Genomic DNA, 18395 nt, shown 5'->3' on the forward strand with positions numbered 1-18395 from the left:
TGGTTTTCGGTAAAACAACGAAGGATATGAGACGCCAACAGCTACTTTTATGCCAGATATGAAAATCAAAATGTTTTTCAAATAGCTAATATCCTTCATTTCAAAATATTGTATATTAAAGACTATTTATACATAATTAAAATTTTTTCGAGTCTAATTTTCTTCCGGTACGGTAACAGCTAGTTTTTATTTTAGGCAGTACGGCGTACCGGCCCAACTACAGCACTGCACAGGTGTGATCATGATTTTTCGATCACCGTGACAAAATCGCAGGTGCTGATTTTGTGTTGATCACTACTGCTCACAGCTGTCATTTAGCTGCAGTAGTAAATGTCGTAATATAATCTCCTCTTCTGCTAACAACGCTATTTCGTCAGCAAATATTACACTTTATTCTTCTTCCTCCTACTACCACCCCTCTAATGTTCTGAAAATGTTTCTTCACTAAATGTATGATTATATTTTTGGTTATATGTTACAGTAATTTAAACTATACAAATAAGAATGATAAAGAACAGAATGTTACTATTTCAGAGATCTCTGACGATTGCTTATACAGTAGAAAATTGTAAAATTTTAATATCTCCGGTAATAAGGTCGCAATTTCAATATTGCTAGGTGCCTAAAACATTATTTCTAGTGCGTAAGCATGTGAATTGTTTGAAATTTCAGTTATAGGAGCAATTTTAGTGCCTCTAAGTCTAATGTCTATATATTGTATTACATATGTATTACGCTATGAGAAGAAATAGATTTTCATTTAAAGATTTGCGTCATAATTACGATAAATTATCTGAAATGTCACTTACAATCTGATTTTAGTATCTAAAATCCTAATGCTTATTCACTATTTATCTATTCTAGGAAAAGGTTTTTTTTTAACTTTACGATAGACAGAAATAGTTTTTCAGTTACATATACATAGATCCGCTTAGTAGCTTTAAAATCTTTAAATATCGTCATCGCAGATATTACTGAGCTAAATGTCAATGTTATTATTTCCTTAGAAAAAAGGATTGTGTTTGAAAAATAATTCCTTAATACATACGAAGGAAATGTACATCACAACGGTCAGCAATGATGATAAAGCATAAATCTACGTCACACAAAAGGAAAGCTTTTAACATCAAAGGCAGTGGTCAAAGACAATGAGGAAATTTTAATATTCATCAGGACGCACTGATTTATTAATCCATACATCTACTGAACATGCATTACATTGCATTGCATTGTATAACATATGTATATCTATTCAGATACTTTTCATGCAATTATACAATCGAATTATTTTAATGTGTTAAATGTATGTCTATTCCATTTTAAACCACAAAGTTACGCAATAATATCTTGTCTGCTGGATATATTCCACTAAGTGTTCAATGGTATTTTCATATGCTGTTCCACTTATTCTGAATATACAATGCCCTTCTTTACACGCCGAATATTATACTGTTTACTACACTTGCCAATAAATTATTACTACTATTAAGTAGAACTTATGGGTCCACCGCTGTGGAGTAACGGTCAGCATGTCTGACTATGAAACGAGCGGACCCGGGTTCAAGTCCTGATAATGACAAGTCATCTGGCTGAGGTTTTTTCCGGAGTTTTCCCTCAACCCAGTAAGAGCAAGTATGGGTAACTTTTGGTGCTGGACCTAAACTCATTTCGCCGACATTATCGCCTTCATTTCACTCAGGCTACAGATAAATATAGCAGTTGATAAAGCGTCGTAAAATAACTAATTAAAAAGGACCTCATGGTACTAATTCCACGCACATTGTTTGAAAGTACCTAAAAATTCAGGAAAGTCATAGGAGAACATGTGAATTTCTACAAGATAATGCCGGCGTGGCCAGAAAGTGATGTTGAACATGGTGGCTAAATACGGAAGATTTCGCGTTAGAAAATTCTTATTGCAATGTTTGCCTAATATTAATCATTATAATTCCAATAACTAATGGACACATCAAAATCTTGCCAGTAAGAATAGAGGGAAAATTTCTTCATGGATGAAACAACCCCAGATATAACATGTGTCCTCAAAGCGAGAAGAATATAAATAAATGTATGATTGATGAATAAGAAGTATTATTTAAGTTTTCTGTGAAGCAAACTGCTGCTTCTCAAAAATTTTACTTGGATACTATTGTTTTTTTATTTTTTTTATTTTAGTTTTTAGCTTTCTCAGAATAAAGTATCTGACTTGTCTCTTTTTTCAAAGCTCTAATTCAGTTCGCAAATTCAATAGTCTCTACCAACAGAATTCGATATAAAATCATAATCAGCACTAAAATATAACTTTTACCTCCAGCACAAAATGAATATTCATAAATAAGAAATATTTTCGGCTAACAAAAAAAGCGGATTGTCCGTGACTTGTTCACAAAACTTGATATCGCTCATCATAATATTTTCTCTTATTTCGTGAATTTTGATCAAGCTACGATAAAATATTTGCCCCAATATCCAGTAAAGTTGTTTCTAAATGAAAAGAGAGCACTGAATACCTATGAAATTAGTCCTGACATAACAATAAAAAATAAACACTGACCTGACGTAAATCTGTGAGACAAAAATTATCGAGAAATTGGTAATAAGACGTCGAAATTGGGAAGAGCATATTGAGACGTTACGGAGTCACACGGTATCTAAAATTTCTATAATAATAGTAACAGTCGGTTTTAGTAAGGCACATAACAGCTACGGGTATTTGGCTCCGTTAATAGGTTCTGATATCTAAAGGGCGCGCCAGCATGCCAAGCTATTAGTGCCGTTACATTCGTTTTATTACAAGTTAAAATTATGCGCTTCAGTTAAGATTACAAATTTAAAGAATCGGAAATATAAGAACAATTCCAAGTTATACAGGGTATATATATATAGTATTTGCAATTCTAAAAATATGATCGTGCAAAAGATGTTGTACAATACACGTTTGTGAAATGCATTACAAATCTCGGAAACTGGAAAAGTCGCTCTCCTCGTTTTTCAAACTCTTCCTCGATTTTGTAAACAGCAATTTCCAACCTTGTATCGTAATATACTATTTTGCACAATCGTTTTTTAGTTACATTTCCCACAAAGAATCTTGTTGCTAGGGAAACCATTCTTCATAACATAAAACTATACTGAAATAGACATATTACAGTACACTTATTGTTATTTAGTTACCATTACAGAGCAGTTTGAGAAGGTACTGCTCTAAATTTTCAATGCAAAATATTATATTGTATTTGTAATTTAAAAAATATGATCTTACAAAAAATGTTGTACAATACATGCCTGTGAAGTGCATTACAAAATTTCTGAAATTGAAATACGAGCAGACAAATTTTTCCTCGATTTTGTAAAAAACTCTTCCCAACCTTGTATCGTAATACACTAATGTACACCAGCAATCAGCCATAATCGGGTAAAATATGTACATGGTCTGAATAAGCAGTGAATAAGGAAATAGTGTGTGATAGGAGTCTCAATGGGAGAGGACTTCCAATGATAGGTCGTAGGTTCTCCTTCTGGCATGTGATTGGTTCTTCGTTGTCCAATCCGGTTGAGGTCTGCCTGTTATAGGGGAACAACTTACAAAACTCCGTTGGTCTGAGCATGCGTCAATCTTAAAGAGTGACACAATATACTATTACCTCCTTCTTCCTAATTTTCAGCCAATAGTAGCGCGTACTGATAGCAGTGATGCGTCAGATGACTTGTCAATCTGTAGCGACAATGGTTCAGATTAATGGAGGGAAACTCCAGACTCCGCCTCCAGCACAGCGGTAAGGTTTAGTAACCCCCTACAACGGAGTTTTGCCAGTTGTAGGGCTATATTTCTTTACTGAATGTTCTATAATGCCGTCATTCAAATAATAACAAAATACATTTATAATGTTAATACATTCGTTCCCTCATTTCCTAAAAATTGACTCATGCAATAAAGTATGACATTATAAATTAATTTCATAATATACTATTTTCTTTTAAGAGGACACTGTGAACTAAGTAATTACCTTCACATATTACAACTCTTTGCAGTTCAACTTCAACTGGGAGATAGATACATAATTTTCTCGTCCTGCCCGAATGACCGGTGGCGATGACCGTCTTGTTCCTCTAACATAATGCCAATAGACTTCTTCTTATGGAAATGTGTGTGAAGGGTCGAAATCTTTGTGCTTTAGTTTGACATCTTAATTTTTCATACAACTGAGGTCCTTCACAACAAAATTCTATGACCTGCCACGGCATAGAAACGTGGGGCCAATACTATAAATCTTCTCCTCAAATGCTTAAAATATAACCGTTACTGATCTGCATTCTGACGAAGCATTAACAATTCTGTTAAAAATTACGATCTCGTGAATTGATCCAGTGGTCGAGTGGGCCACGACAATATTATGAAAAACAAAACGCTCAAACATCCCAGAGGACTACACTTAATACTATCAACGACATTCCTTTTATCTTAATTCAACACGTATCAGTATTCGAATTTAATAATTTCATCTATACTTACCGCAAACTTTTCTCACCCACATCCCGCTTTGGAGCTTGGAATTCCATCCCGACGGTAGCCAGTTTTGTGATAGGCAAAGCGTCAATCTGACAAGGTTGTCCAATACCCCACCGTGTCACTGTACATTTCTCCATCACGTAATTATCTCTGAAAAGAAAATCTCTATTAATACGTTGGCCAAAAGACCTACACAATGATATTTGATATTCACAGGTTGCAGGAAATGATTTTTGTAAACTTTTTGAGACAATAAAGTGAGAAAGAAATATTTGCTATGTAATAATGATATAAATTGGTTTGTTGCGAAATTACATATATACTGACTTACTTATGGCTTTTAAGGAATCCGGAGGTTCATTGCCGCCCTCTAATAAGCCCGCCATAGGTCCCTATCCTGAGCAAGATTAATCCAGTCCCTATCAACATATCCTACCTCCCTCAAATACATTTTAATATTATCCTCCCATCCACGCTTCGGCCTTATTTCCTCCGGCCTCCCAACTAACACTCTATATGCATTTCTGGATTCGCCCATACGTGCTTCATGCTTTGCCCATCTCAAACGTCTGGATTTAATGTTCCTAATTATGTCAGGTGAAGAATACAAAGCGTGCAGTTCTGCGTTGTGTAACTTTCTCCAGTCTCCTGTGACTTCATCCCTGTTAGTTCTAAATATTTTCCTAAGAATCTTGTTCCCTAACACCCTTAATCTCTGTTCCCCTCTCAAACTGAGAGTCCAAGTTTCATAACCATACAGAACAACCGGCAATATAACTGTTTTATAAATTCTAACTTTCATATTGAATTGCTTTGTTGCGAAATTACATATATCCGAATTATAATTCTATCATGGCTTCCGAGACAACCGATGAATTTATGCTTACGATTTGCTTCATGTTTTATTTACAATAAACAAATGAAGGGTTCAGAGCCATAGTGGGCCAAGCGCCAATTATTAAAAACGGAGAAAACAAGGTTTAAAGTTAAGTGAATACCATAGTTTAATGAAGATTGACATATCATTTAGTTTTAATGTGCATACTTTATATTACTTGCTATATGTTTCCATTGAATTATGTTAATAACTTCACTTTAACCCTTGTTTTTTACGGTTTTAGTCAATGACGCTTGGCCTACTATGGTTCTGAACCCTTCACATGTGAATAATCGTGAGGCGCGACAGCTCGTGAAGAATCAAGGTCGCCTAGCCAACTACTGGCCTCAAATCCACATGCTTCAGCAGAGGTAAGCGATCATCGAACCAATATGTGGATATCGTGTGGTTTGCACGGTTACCTCCACAAGCCGTTATAAATGATTCGCGGAACCGTTTCGCTACCTACCATAGCTCACGAAATTCATCACGTACAGCATTTCTCAGAAAATACCACTTTTTTTTTTTTGCTTTGTGAGTAAACAATAAAAGTTAGAAAAAAATCAGTAAAAGTTGTTTCTTTTTAAAGGTAGTTTCCAATGGCATCTTCAATGACCCATGTTCTCATTTGAAATTTCGAAGTTGACCACAGGTACTCCTACTTCCGGTTTGTTACGGGAAATGGTACTGCCACCAATCGATTCTTTACATAGGTTTGGGTCATCAAAATTTTTTATGAACAACCAGTATCATGTAGTTTTCGAGAAAAAAGGCTGATACGGGTGATCTGAAACACACGGTATATATATATATATATATATATATATATATATATATATATATATATATATATACATATATACATATACATACACGACATTAAGATATAAGGATCATACGAGGAAAGGAAAAAAGAAGGCAGAAAATAGGAAAGATTAGAATGCTGGGTCTGCAGTGAAAGACCTGCCCTTGGGCAGAATACTGAATCTATACTAATAATAAATCTGTAGCCGAAATTTTTCTGGTAATTTTCGATTTTCCAAAAATAATTGGTCCTAACATATATAATTAACCACCCTGAAACCGAAAATCGCTTTTTCGAAATTTTTGTTTTTATGTCTGTCTGTATGTTTGTTACTTTTTCACGCGATAATGGCTGAACGGATTTCGATGAAAATTGGAATATAAATTAAGTTCGTTGTAACTTAGATTTTAGGCTATATGGCATTCAAAATACATTATTTAAAAGAGGGGTTATAAGGGGGCCTGAATTAAATAAATCGAAATATCTCGCTTATTATTGCTTTTTGTGAAAAATGTTACATAACAAAAGTTTGTTTAAAAATAATTTGCGATAAGGTTTATTCCATGAAAAAGTTTGATAGGACTGATATTTAATGAGATAAATGAGTTTTAAAATTAAAATAACTGCCATCTAAGGCCGTGTAATGAATTAAAAACAAATGACTTCGTCTATAAGGGGCCTTGGATAGCAACAATCGAAAGCTATGAAAGATAGCCTACAGAGAACGTTTCTGTGTTTGTATGAAGTAATATCTTAAGCTAAATTTAGCGATTTGTATAATTAATTATTATTTCACCATTGGAAAGTGTAGTTTCTCTAGATGGACATAATGCTATAATGTTATTACAGTAACTTCTGATATAATATAATATAATATAATATAATATAATATAATATAATATAATATAATATAATATAATATAATATAATATAATATAATATAATATAATATAATATAATATAATCTATACTAATAATAAATCTGTAGCCGAAATTTTTCTGGTAATTTTCGATTTTCCAAAAATAATTGATCCTAACATATGTAATTAACCACCCTGAAACCGAAAATCGCTTTTTTGAAATTTTTGTTTGTATGTCTGTCTGTATGTTTGTTACCTTTTCACGCGATAATGGCTGAACGGATTTAGATGAAAATTGGAATATAAATTAAGTTCGTTGCAACTTAGATTTTAGGCTATATAGCATTAAAAATACTTTATTTAAAAGGGGGGTTATGAGGGAGCCTGAATTAAATAAATCGAAATATCTCGCTTATTATTGCGTTTTGTGAAAAATGTTACATAACAAAAGTTTCTTTAAAAATAATTTGCGATAAGGTTTATTCCTTAAAAAATTTTGATAGGACTGATATTTAATGAGATAAATGAGTTTTAAAATTAAAATAACTGCCATCTAAGGCGGTGTATTGAAATAAAAAACAAATGACTTCGTCTATAAGCGGCTTTGGACACAACAATCGAAAGCTATGAAACATAGCCTACAGACAATGTTTTTGTGTTTGTATGAAGTAATATCGGAAGCTAAATTAACCGATTTGTATAATTAATTATTATTTCATCATTGGAAAGTGTAGTTTCTCTGGATGGACATAATGTTATAATGTTATTACAGTAACTTGTGAGTGAATTGAGGACAGGTAAGATTAAAATAGCTTCTTATGCACAGAAAACTTGATAGGTTATTCTGTATATTCATTTCCTGTATTTCTTAAAATAATGTTTATGAACATATTCATTTTTATCTCAGAGAATTAACGAACAACGAGAGTGTATTAATTTAGTATGCAGTAATAGTACGTTAGCTTAGCAATGCATTATTTTATAATTCAAATTTTAACTATGCTCAATTGAATCGTGTTAAAATACATAAAATATATATGCAATAAATGCAATGCAAAACAATTGGGTAATGAGCCAAGCAGATTATGTTGCGCTGTTGTAAAAGTTGTTCCTCCTGAGATTCAAGAGCTCCCACAACAAATTAAAAACTTTCTAATTCGAGTACATCCGTTATCAACACACTTTTTACATAATATAATATAATATAATATAATATAATATAATATAATATAATATAATATAATATAATATAATATAATATAAACATAATAATAAATCTGTAGCCAAAATTTTTCTGTTAATTTTCGCTTTTCCAAAAATAATTGGTAGTAACAATTAAGAAACATGTTACAGGAATTGTCATTGCACCAAATGAGTGGTCTCTGGATCAAAATGATCGCATTTTAATATTTTAAATACAATTTGAATTAAGTAATATATTAAACGATTTATCCTTCTATCAAACACGAATGTTCCCTGGATCAAATGTCCTATTTTAATTATGTAATTACTTTATATTTATTTCTAACGGGTGCAGCGGAGCGCACGGGTACGGCTAGTGATGAAATATATGTATAGTCTAGTCCCACATTAGTTTTGCTTTACTTCCTTTGGGCTAGGATTAGGTTGATTTAAAATAATTAATTCTTGTACGTATCTTTAGGCCATTAAGTGTTATTGTTTGCAGATTTTTGCAATTTTTTTTTACATAATCCTGTATATAGGGAAAAAGTAAGTAGGCCTAGGTTCTATATATTTGCTCTATTTCTGTAACGCTTGGTATTACGTTATTGTGCAAAGTGATCCGTATGGATATTTTAAATCGTAAGTTTTATTCGCCGTAGAATTACGTAACATTATTTCATTATTTTCTAATCTATTTTATTGAAAAATAATTTCTTAAGCAAATGGTCTAGTGATTAGAGTTGATTTAGTAACTTTCTGCTATTTTTTCAAATAAGAACCCATTAATTTTCACTAGAAATGTCCACATTCTATGTCTACTATTTCTAGTTGAACTGAATTGTAGACACTGATATAAACAAAAGTCATTCAGTCGCTAGATAAATTCCTATTCAGAGGCAGATAGCATGCTGAAATCCACTGTTCCTACCTCAGATATCTTGTAAGCCTGTTTCTTCTTGGAAATTTTGTAATTTATTTTTCTTATTATCCTAGTAGGTTACTTTTCATTAGGCCTATAACTTATTTCTTACACCGAGACACTAAAACCTGACATGCAAACATTATCCTTCTCTTCAAAATATGTGCGAAGCGATGCAATTTTATCCTGTCCAGTTACAATTTTATGATGTTATCTTCAACTCATATGTAACCTACCATACACAGATTTATGGATGGAAACTGCAACTTCGTGTAATTACGATGTATGAGTAACTGTACAACGCCCTTTGTACTCATGTGAATTTAATGCAATTTGTATCCGCATACGAAATAGCAAAAAGTTCAGATCTATTTGAGTAAAATCAAGTTTCCTTTATGGTGACATTTTCCTCAGACTTAGTACGCCACTCACGTAATGTATGACGTCACTGGAGACATGAACTTATCCTCAAATGCGAATAAGAGCATTCATCCTGAAATCGTCATCGAGTAAGTTATCCATAAACAATACAAAGGAAGTTCTCGGTTTCACTGCGGTTAAACAATACGTGCTATAGATTACGGATGAAGACAAACAAAACTTTACTGAATATGCAGTCTAACTACTGTTGAAAAGTAGTACTGTTTTTTCTTTACATGACAATAAGGTAGAGTTTAAAATCTTAAAATGTTACATTTACAAGAAAAAAAAACCAATGCAGTGATACATATCCAAACCGGCAATCTATAAATCTCAATTACTAGAAAAAATTAAATAATTACCGTTTTAAAGAAACATACAAATTATATTTAAGGAAACTTTAGGTTTATACTTGAGCTTTCCGACACTTGCATATTCAATTAATTTGTAATACACCATGTCCACACTAAGAGTATACAGAAATAATAGCTTATAATTTCACAACCGTATATTATAATTCCTTTAAGATAAAGCTCAATCAATAGAAAAACTCTCCAAGATTTCGTTTCATACATTTTCCATGGCCATTGTTGTGTACAATGTTTCGTTTCAAGTTTATTGTTGCATGAATTAAATTTGCATTTATCAGTCTAGTTCCTGTCAATAGAGATGTGGACGGTACAGCAAAAAGTTTAATGTGTGCTTTGATTTGCAGAATTGAATTCAATTACGTGTGTTAGCGGTGCATACGGAGGGAAATGAAATGTGAATTCTCCTACACGCAAATCCATTTACGAATGGGATAGAACTCTACGAGATAATGGAAGCTTGATTTCAATGACGGGGAAACATTCTAAAAAGCATGTGGCCGAAACGATTGCGGATGAGGTGCATGAATCATTTGCTAGAAGCCCACGTAAATCACGTACCTTGATATGCTGGAGAACTTTGCTATTCCGCAATGTCCGCCAGGTTTAACATTTTAGCAGAATGGTGTCCACCACACTTCCATAGAAATGTTAAACTGTTTTTGGATGTAACCTTCCCAAGAAATTGGATTGGTAGGGGTGGGCCAACTTCCTGGCCGCCTAGATCCTCGAATTTTTGTGCGTCGGGATTTATTAAAAATTTTGTTTACAACAATAAGGTTCGTAATTTGATTCGTTTGAGACAGCATATCATTCAAGCAGTTGAGCACCTGATATGTTGGTGAACACCTGGTGAGAGGTTGAGTATCGTTTTGGTACCTGTCGAGCTATAAATAGTGCTCATGTTGAAGTGTACTATGAAAATAAAAACTTTTTCAGTTACTCTATTCAATGTTAAAGAAATTTATTTAATCAAACTTATCCAAGTTACGATATAAGATGTTATTTCTGTATACTTTTAGTGTGGACACAGTGTATTGTCACAATTTTGATTGGGGGTTGGGGTTGTTTATTAATTGGTTAGTTTGAAAAGTTAAGTTGTTCAGTTTGGCTGGTTTGGTTGCTCAGTTTGATTATTATGATTGCTCGGCTGATTTAGCTGGTTTATTGATTTAATTGGTCAATTTGATTGTTTAGTTGGTTTGTTTGTTTAATTAATTCGACTGATTGGTTTGATAGATTTGGTTCGGTTATTTCGTTTAGTCTGATTTGATTAGTTCGTATGTTAGGTCGGTTTGGGTAGTTTGTTTAAGCCGTAGGTCTCTTCTTTGTGTCATTTGAGCGGACTACTCCGCTAGTTCGTTTGTTTCATTTGTCTGGTTACTTCATTGGTTTGTAAGAATGCAACTGTACTTGTTTTTTTTTTTAAAGATGGGACATGACAGGAGCATTGCGATCGGAAAAACAACTGAATGTCACATAGCGTGGTAGGCCTGTTGCTATAGTAACAACGGTTGAGTTGCCAAACTTACCATTCCCAAGTGGCGAGTGCTCCACGTGGCGAGTGCTTAATAGCGCTCTTGGCGACATTTATTGTGCATACAATGTTAGCATTGGTACGTTTCGTGTTTGATTCTCTGTCGATTTTTGTATTGTTTTCTTACCTTCGCGTCAATTGTCAATGAATATTTTTAGTAGGTTATTTTACGACGCTTTATCAACATCTAGGTTATTTAGCGTCTGAATGAGATGAAGGTGATATTGCCGATGAAATGATTCCGCGGTCCAACACCGAAAGTTTGCTCATATTGGGTTGAGGGAAAACCCCGGAAAAAACCTCAACCAGGTAACTTGCCCCGACCGGGAATCGAACCCGGGCCACCTGGTTTCGCGGCTAGACGTGCTAACCGTTACTCCACAGGTGTGGTCACAATGAATGTTTTAACGTCAACAATCTTAACGTCAATTGCTAGCTTCCATCAGCTGACAGCGTGATAGTCCATATTGGCAACATAGCACTGTAGTTCCAAGCTAGCCGCTTAACTGTCATGTCCCATCTTTCAAACAAACAAGTATAGGCAAAGTTTCTTCAGCGCGAATGGCTAGTGTTGTTCTGGACCGCTAAAAAGTCGCGATCTCCATGAACTAATTCGCATGAAAAGAAATATAATTAAGCTTGCTTAATGAACAGCCAAGTGGTATCTATGTATTACAGTGGCTTTGAGACCAGCTTTTCTAGAACACAACTTTTAAAGATTTTAAGGCAAGAGGAAGACCTGTCATTCGTTATAAAGCAATACAATTCCTTTTCTTTCACAACATATAATCTAATAAGATAACCTTTTTATAGGTTATTTAACGACGTCGTAACAGCTACTAAATTATTTAGGGTCAAAAATGTGGTGATAGATGATATTTAATGAGATGAAGTCGAGGAATCGGTATACGACTTCCTGACATTCGCCTTAAACTCTTACTGGAGAAAAATTCGTTCCGGCACTGGAAATCGAACCCAGGACTCTCACCTTGGCGCGCTGAGTGCTCTTAACCAGCTAAGCTATGCAGGGATCCGATCCACAGCGGCGGCCGAACAGTTTTATTTTGCATGACAGGTTTGTCTAAAATGCAGGTAAGTAAGCCACTGATTTGCAATCCTCAGGGTCTAACTTTAATTGTGTTCACCGTTCAGAATAGGACTGAAGTAATAATAAAGAAATTAAACTTGTGGTCCCGCTGAATTATCAATCACGAATTAGATTTATTTCCAGTTTTGCCAAACAGTGTGGAATTCCACAAAATGTGTGGAATTTTTATTGCTGTATGGAATGATTGACTGTGTGGATTTTGTGTGGAATTCTCACAGCTGGGCTCACAATATGTTTGAGTTAATTAAAATAATAAATGTGCATATAAAAATACAGGTACAGTTGATTCTAGAGTAGCCGTGGGTGGATCATCTAAACCGCGTTTAATCGGTAGGGGTAGATTGGATTTTGTCATTTTGTTTGAAGATTTATGACCCTTTCTTTATACGAGTAGATTTTCTCCCAGGCTTTCAAAGTTCTGAGTGACAAGGAAATACTAAGCACTGTTCATGGACTCAGACAGCTGCCTGACAATGAACTTGAGGGGGATGGTGTCGGCTTGGAGAAACATTTTTTACCTCTATGAGTTATGTTGAGAGGGTGGGTGAGAAAGTAACAATAAGCTCAGTCACTTGTCTGGTTTTTCCTGTCTGTCTCTAATCTGCTCCATGTACGACCCGCAACAAATATATTTTCTATTACCTAAGACTAAAATGCTTAATATATACCATATTTAAACAAAATAATACTGAATATAAAGAAATAGATAAATAATACCTTACAAAATATATTAATTTAAACATAATATAAACAACTTTCGTATAATGGAAGATAGGCCTATTTCTAAAAGTACTATAAATAGTAAAAGTGTGAATATAAATCCAGACGTTTGAGATGGGCAGGGCATGTAGCACGTATGGACGAATCCAGAAATGCATGTAGAGTGTTAGTTGGGAGACCGGAGGGCAAAAGATCTTTGGGGAGACCGAGACGTAGATGGGAGGATAATATAAAAATGGATTTGAGAGAGGTGGGATATGATGGTAGAGACTAGATAATCTTGCTCAGGATAGGAACCAATGGCGAGCTTATGTGAGGGCGGCAATGAACCTCCGGGTTTTTTTAAAAACCATTTGTAAGTAAGTAGGCATACGTAAGTAAGTAAGTGAATATCGGCGAGACACTAAACTAGCGTTGAATGCAGAAAGCTATGTAAGTATAGTGCATTGATTAACATATCATTATACTATGCATGAATATAGTGCACAAAAATGTATTCTAAAGTCATGTGTGGAATTGTATGGAATTTGGTTGTTACGTGGGTGGATTTTAGGTTGCTAGTTTGGCAACACTATTCATTTCTCACATATACACGTATACATACATACATACATACATACATACATACATACATACATACATACATACATACATACATACTGTACGTACATGCATACATACTATACATACATGCATTTATAAATAACACTAACAATGATTGTAACCTAAAATACGAGCAGAAAATGTACTTATAATTAGGCAACACCTGAACCTATAAGAATTGCAAGATCTTAATCAAAATTGTAAATCTCTTGTTTCGTCTCATGTCACAAATTATGTAACCAATTGCAATATCTTATATAAAGCATGTAGTAGCCTATTACTCCAAAATAATGGAGCATGCTGATATATATAGGCTACGTAAGTAAAATTAAAAAATACACACATCACATAATATATTCATACACATTTTGAAGTATTCTAATGGTCGGTCATCAAACCACCATGCATTGCAAATTAACATAAATCAGCGCACTAAGTAAGTGCTAATGACAAGAGCGGATTTAAATTGCCTAGGCTATATAAATTTCCTGTCAGAACGAAGAATGCAGGGATCGGATGGAAATTCCAACGAACATTAGATTTGATCCATTCCTAAAGCCACAGGTTAATTACAGGTGTGCAACATTTCCGCTGTGTCACTTTCTTTCTCTGAGGGAGACGGAAGAGGACCGTCTGCCGAGGTGTGTGGAATGCGTATCTTAAATCGACACTGCGTTGAGTCATTGCAAGGCCGCTTAGGCAACTCATTGTCTCTCGAAACGAATGAGGTGTTTTCCCTCCGCATGATACAGGTAACATAATTGAAGAATTGTCCTCGTTTACGTCATCGATTATTATCATCAAGGATTTCCTCGAACATGTAAATTCTTTATTATAGACGCGTCCATGACATTGCACTTTCTTTGTTTCTTTGAATCTAATAATTAGGCTACATATTAAGAGTCTATATTATTATTATTATTATTATTATTATTATTATTATTATTATTATTATTATTATTATTATTATTATTATATTATTATTATTTAAAATGTGAACACTTTAAATGTCGAAACTTGTATGCTAGACGTCATGATCTCGATTACTTGTTCTCTTGTAAGGTCCTTAAAGGTGACATTAATTGTCAATCTTTCTTAAACAGTGTCAGCCTTCGTATTCCTATGAAGGACATGAGACATCACAAACTCTTCTTTCTCGTCGGTCTCCTGATGTATTAAAAATGCTAACATACATGTAGGCGATTTCAATCCATTCAATGTATAGAAGTATTAGAACATGGCAATGTCTTTGCTAATATTATTTGCATAATCTTCCTAGACAAATTGATCATACTTTTGTAAGAATCAACTCCTTTGCATAAAATATTAATTCTTGTAAATTAATCATTGTAAACTATGTTCTTCATTTTGTTGTTATCTCAATTATTTAATTTGTACCATAGTTGTTCATTTTATTGTATTAATTGTATCACTGTGCTGGACTTTTATTGGCCAATGTCTGTTGTCCAGCACATAAATAAATAAATAAATAAATAAATAAATAAATAAATAAATAAATAAATAAATAAATAAATAAATAAATAAATAAATAAATAAATAAATAAATAAATAAATAAATAAATAAACAAGTAAATAAATTTATTGTTAGCATTATTATCAACATTATCAGCTCTTTACGGAGGATAATGATATTCATTCTTCCATAGTATTGAAATAAATACATTACGACGGCGACGTTCCGAAAGTTGATTCTAGCTTCATTTTTAGACGAAAAAGGGTGCGGAAAAGCAGCACCTTAATCACTGAAGTAGTTACAAATAGCGATTCAACTTATTCCAAGACATTAATTAATTAAGATCTAATTATTATACACGTTAAATTCAGATCTTTTTGTACGATAGTTCTTAAATCCTATACTATATTACGTTTCATAATGTCTGACTGGCGACATAAATATTACCAAAAGAAAGGAGAAAGTTATTGCTAATCAACCAATGGTAGAGGTCACGTTACAGGCTTATCTTGAAGTTGGGCGAAGATAGAACTCTTCAGACCACCCAACTTCAAGATACTGTAAGCCTTGAATGTGGCTTCTGTCATTGGTTGATTAGCAGTTATCCTCCTTTCTTCCTTTGCCGGCAATGTTTATGTCGCCTGTGAGACATTATGGAACGCAGTATAATCTCATCGAAGTGTTTGCGAGAATTTTGAGATTTTGTACGTTCACATCTGATTGAAGTCATAAAACGTTTAAGCCTATGTGATGAATTTGACATAAAAATCAAGACTGATAGGAAATCAAGTGAGAATTTTTATAATAACAAATCAAAGCATGCATTAAGACTGCTGTCCGTCTCCAATGTTATATTATAACTTTTACATTGACGAAGCTATTCTTTGGAAATCAGGTAATGATAGGCCCTACTGTTTAAATGAATTTTAAAATATCGACTCTGCTATCACATACTGCTGGTCCCAGATCCTAATATCCGGATGAAACTATATTTTACAATTCAGACAGTGAAAAGTGTTCATTTGGAAGTAATATCGTATTCGAAATTTTTGTTGCACTCTATCTAAGGAATAAGCTATTAAAATCTGCACAGTTAGATACTGCCACTCTATAGAAGTACACCATTAACTATCAGTGATAATCATGCTTTAAAAAGAAAAAATTAAGCGTACATAATAACAAATCAGCAGAAAAATTCAATGTTTCTAATTATCTAGGATGTCAGATTAGTAATAGTTTTAATTGTGATTTAGAATGGAAAATCTCAATATTCCAAAATATATGTGTGATACATAAGACGAACATTCAAGAAGAAAACACGCAAAGACACACAGCTGAAGTTTTGTATTGTGAAGGTGTCGGTTTTGCTTTAGGCTATAGGTCTGTGACTTGGGTACTGACAAAAAAATCGCCGGAGTTCAAGCTACGACTGAAATTCAAATTTTACGTAAAACGTCGAGGAAAGCGTTGGTGGAATGATAGAGGTAAACGGGAGTATCCCGAGAAAACCCTCTAAAATGTCTGCTTTACCCACCACAAATTCCATCACAAACTGGCAAAAGGATCGAACTCGGACCGCCTGAACGGAACACCAGAGCATTAGCGTTGAACCACAGACAAAACTCTTAAAATGTATACTTATTATCAATGGGAACCCGTATTGACCCCAAGACTTTACCCCAGCCTATTTTAACAATTTATTTTGAACTCACCCTTGCCCGAATAGTTAGCTTCTCTGTCTCCCACCATGGTGACCTTGATACGATCCCCGTCTGGGTCAAGAAGAAATGTTTAGTGAACAAAGTGGGTGCGAGTGGCTTTTCTCGAGGTTCTTCCGTTTTTCCTGCACCATTATTATAATTTCACCAATATTTCACAATCACCCTCACTCTGTGAGGTCCCGAACCAGGCCTTCAGAAAAAAATAAAAATAAAAATGTGGCTGGAAGTTGTAACCTACACATTCGTGTCTAACAAAGAATATTAATGCGGATAATGGATCAAATTAGAGGGAAGTGAAGAGTGTTGGTGGAAAGATGAGAGAAATCGGAGTACTCCGCGAAAACTCTGCAACGTCTGCTTTATCCACCACAAATTCCAACACGAACTTGCGGATGATCGAACTCGAGTCGTTTGAGTGAGATACGAGCGCGATAGCGCTGAGTCACAGGCAAAAAATCGATGAAGCAATGAAATATTGTCCCTCTTCAACAGCACCGCTCACCATTCGCGTCACAATCTTATTATTTATCATTCCCCACCTTAAAAAGAGAATACAATGGGGGACATGTTGCACCTGTTATCCTCTGGATGAATGACGGTACGAGAGAATTTGAATTTTGTTGTTTGCAATGCCGACAGCGTTCAAAACCGGGAGGAATCGAAGATATTACGTGATTGGCCTTAACTGAAAATGTATCTACAAGACACCAGACAGAGAATAAATTGCCTACTTTGTTAACCGAAAAGGAACTTGGAGCATTGACACTGCTTTCACGTGAATGACATATTTAATAATTGCAGTTCTGAATTGGGCTACATACCAATTTTCAAAACTATCATTTATTCCTTTTCTATATGTTGGGCTAAAGAGCCGCCACTGAAGAAAAAATATTAAATCAGTACAATTCAATCCTTCATAATTTTATCTTTCAGCTTGTACGATCCTCAAGTGAACGAACAACAAACGAGGGAAAAAAATGTAAATAAATAAATAAATAAATAAATAAATAAATAAATAAATAAATAAATAAATAAATAAATAAATAAATAAATAAATACATAAATAAATAAATCTATAATAATAATAAATCTGTAGCCAAAATTTTTCTGATAATTTTCGATTTTCCAAAAATAATTGGTGTTAACATGTATAATTAACCATCCTGAAACCGAAAATCGCTTTTTTGAAATTTTTGTTTGTATGTCTGTCTGTCTGTCTGTCTGGATGTTTGTTACCTTTTCACGCGATAATGGCTGAACGGATTTCGATGAAAATTGGAATATAAAT

At 34.0% G+C, this 18395-nt stretch overlaps 1 long non-coding RNA gene across 1 annotated transcript in view; it reads left to right on the top strand.

The window, feature by feature from the left end:
* The window catches only part of LOC138713995 (uncharacterized), a 164436-nt gene that overhangs the window by 20773 nt on the left and 125268 nt on the right, over positions 1–18395 (top strand). Inside the window, exon 2 of the long non-coding RNA XR_011336026.1 lies at positions 5632–5758. This is a non-coding gene — a long non-coding RNA (uncharacterized lncRNA). The remainder of the gene's footprint in view (positions 1–5631; positions 5759–18395) is intronic.

The sequence above is a fragment of the Periplaneta americana genome, chromosome 14 (genome assembly GCF_040183065.1).
Source record: "Periplaneta americana isolate PAMFEO1 chromosome 14, P.americana_PAMFEO1_priV1, whole genome shotgun sequence".
Taxonomy (NCBI): Eukaryota; Metazoa; Arthropoda; class Insecta; order Blattodea; family Blattidae; genus Periplaneta; species Periplaneta americana.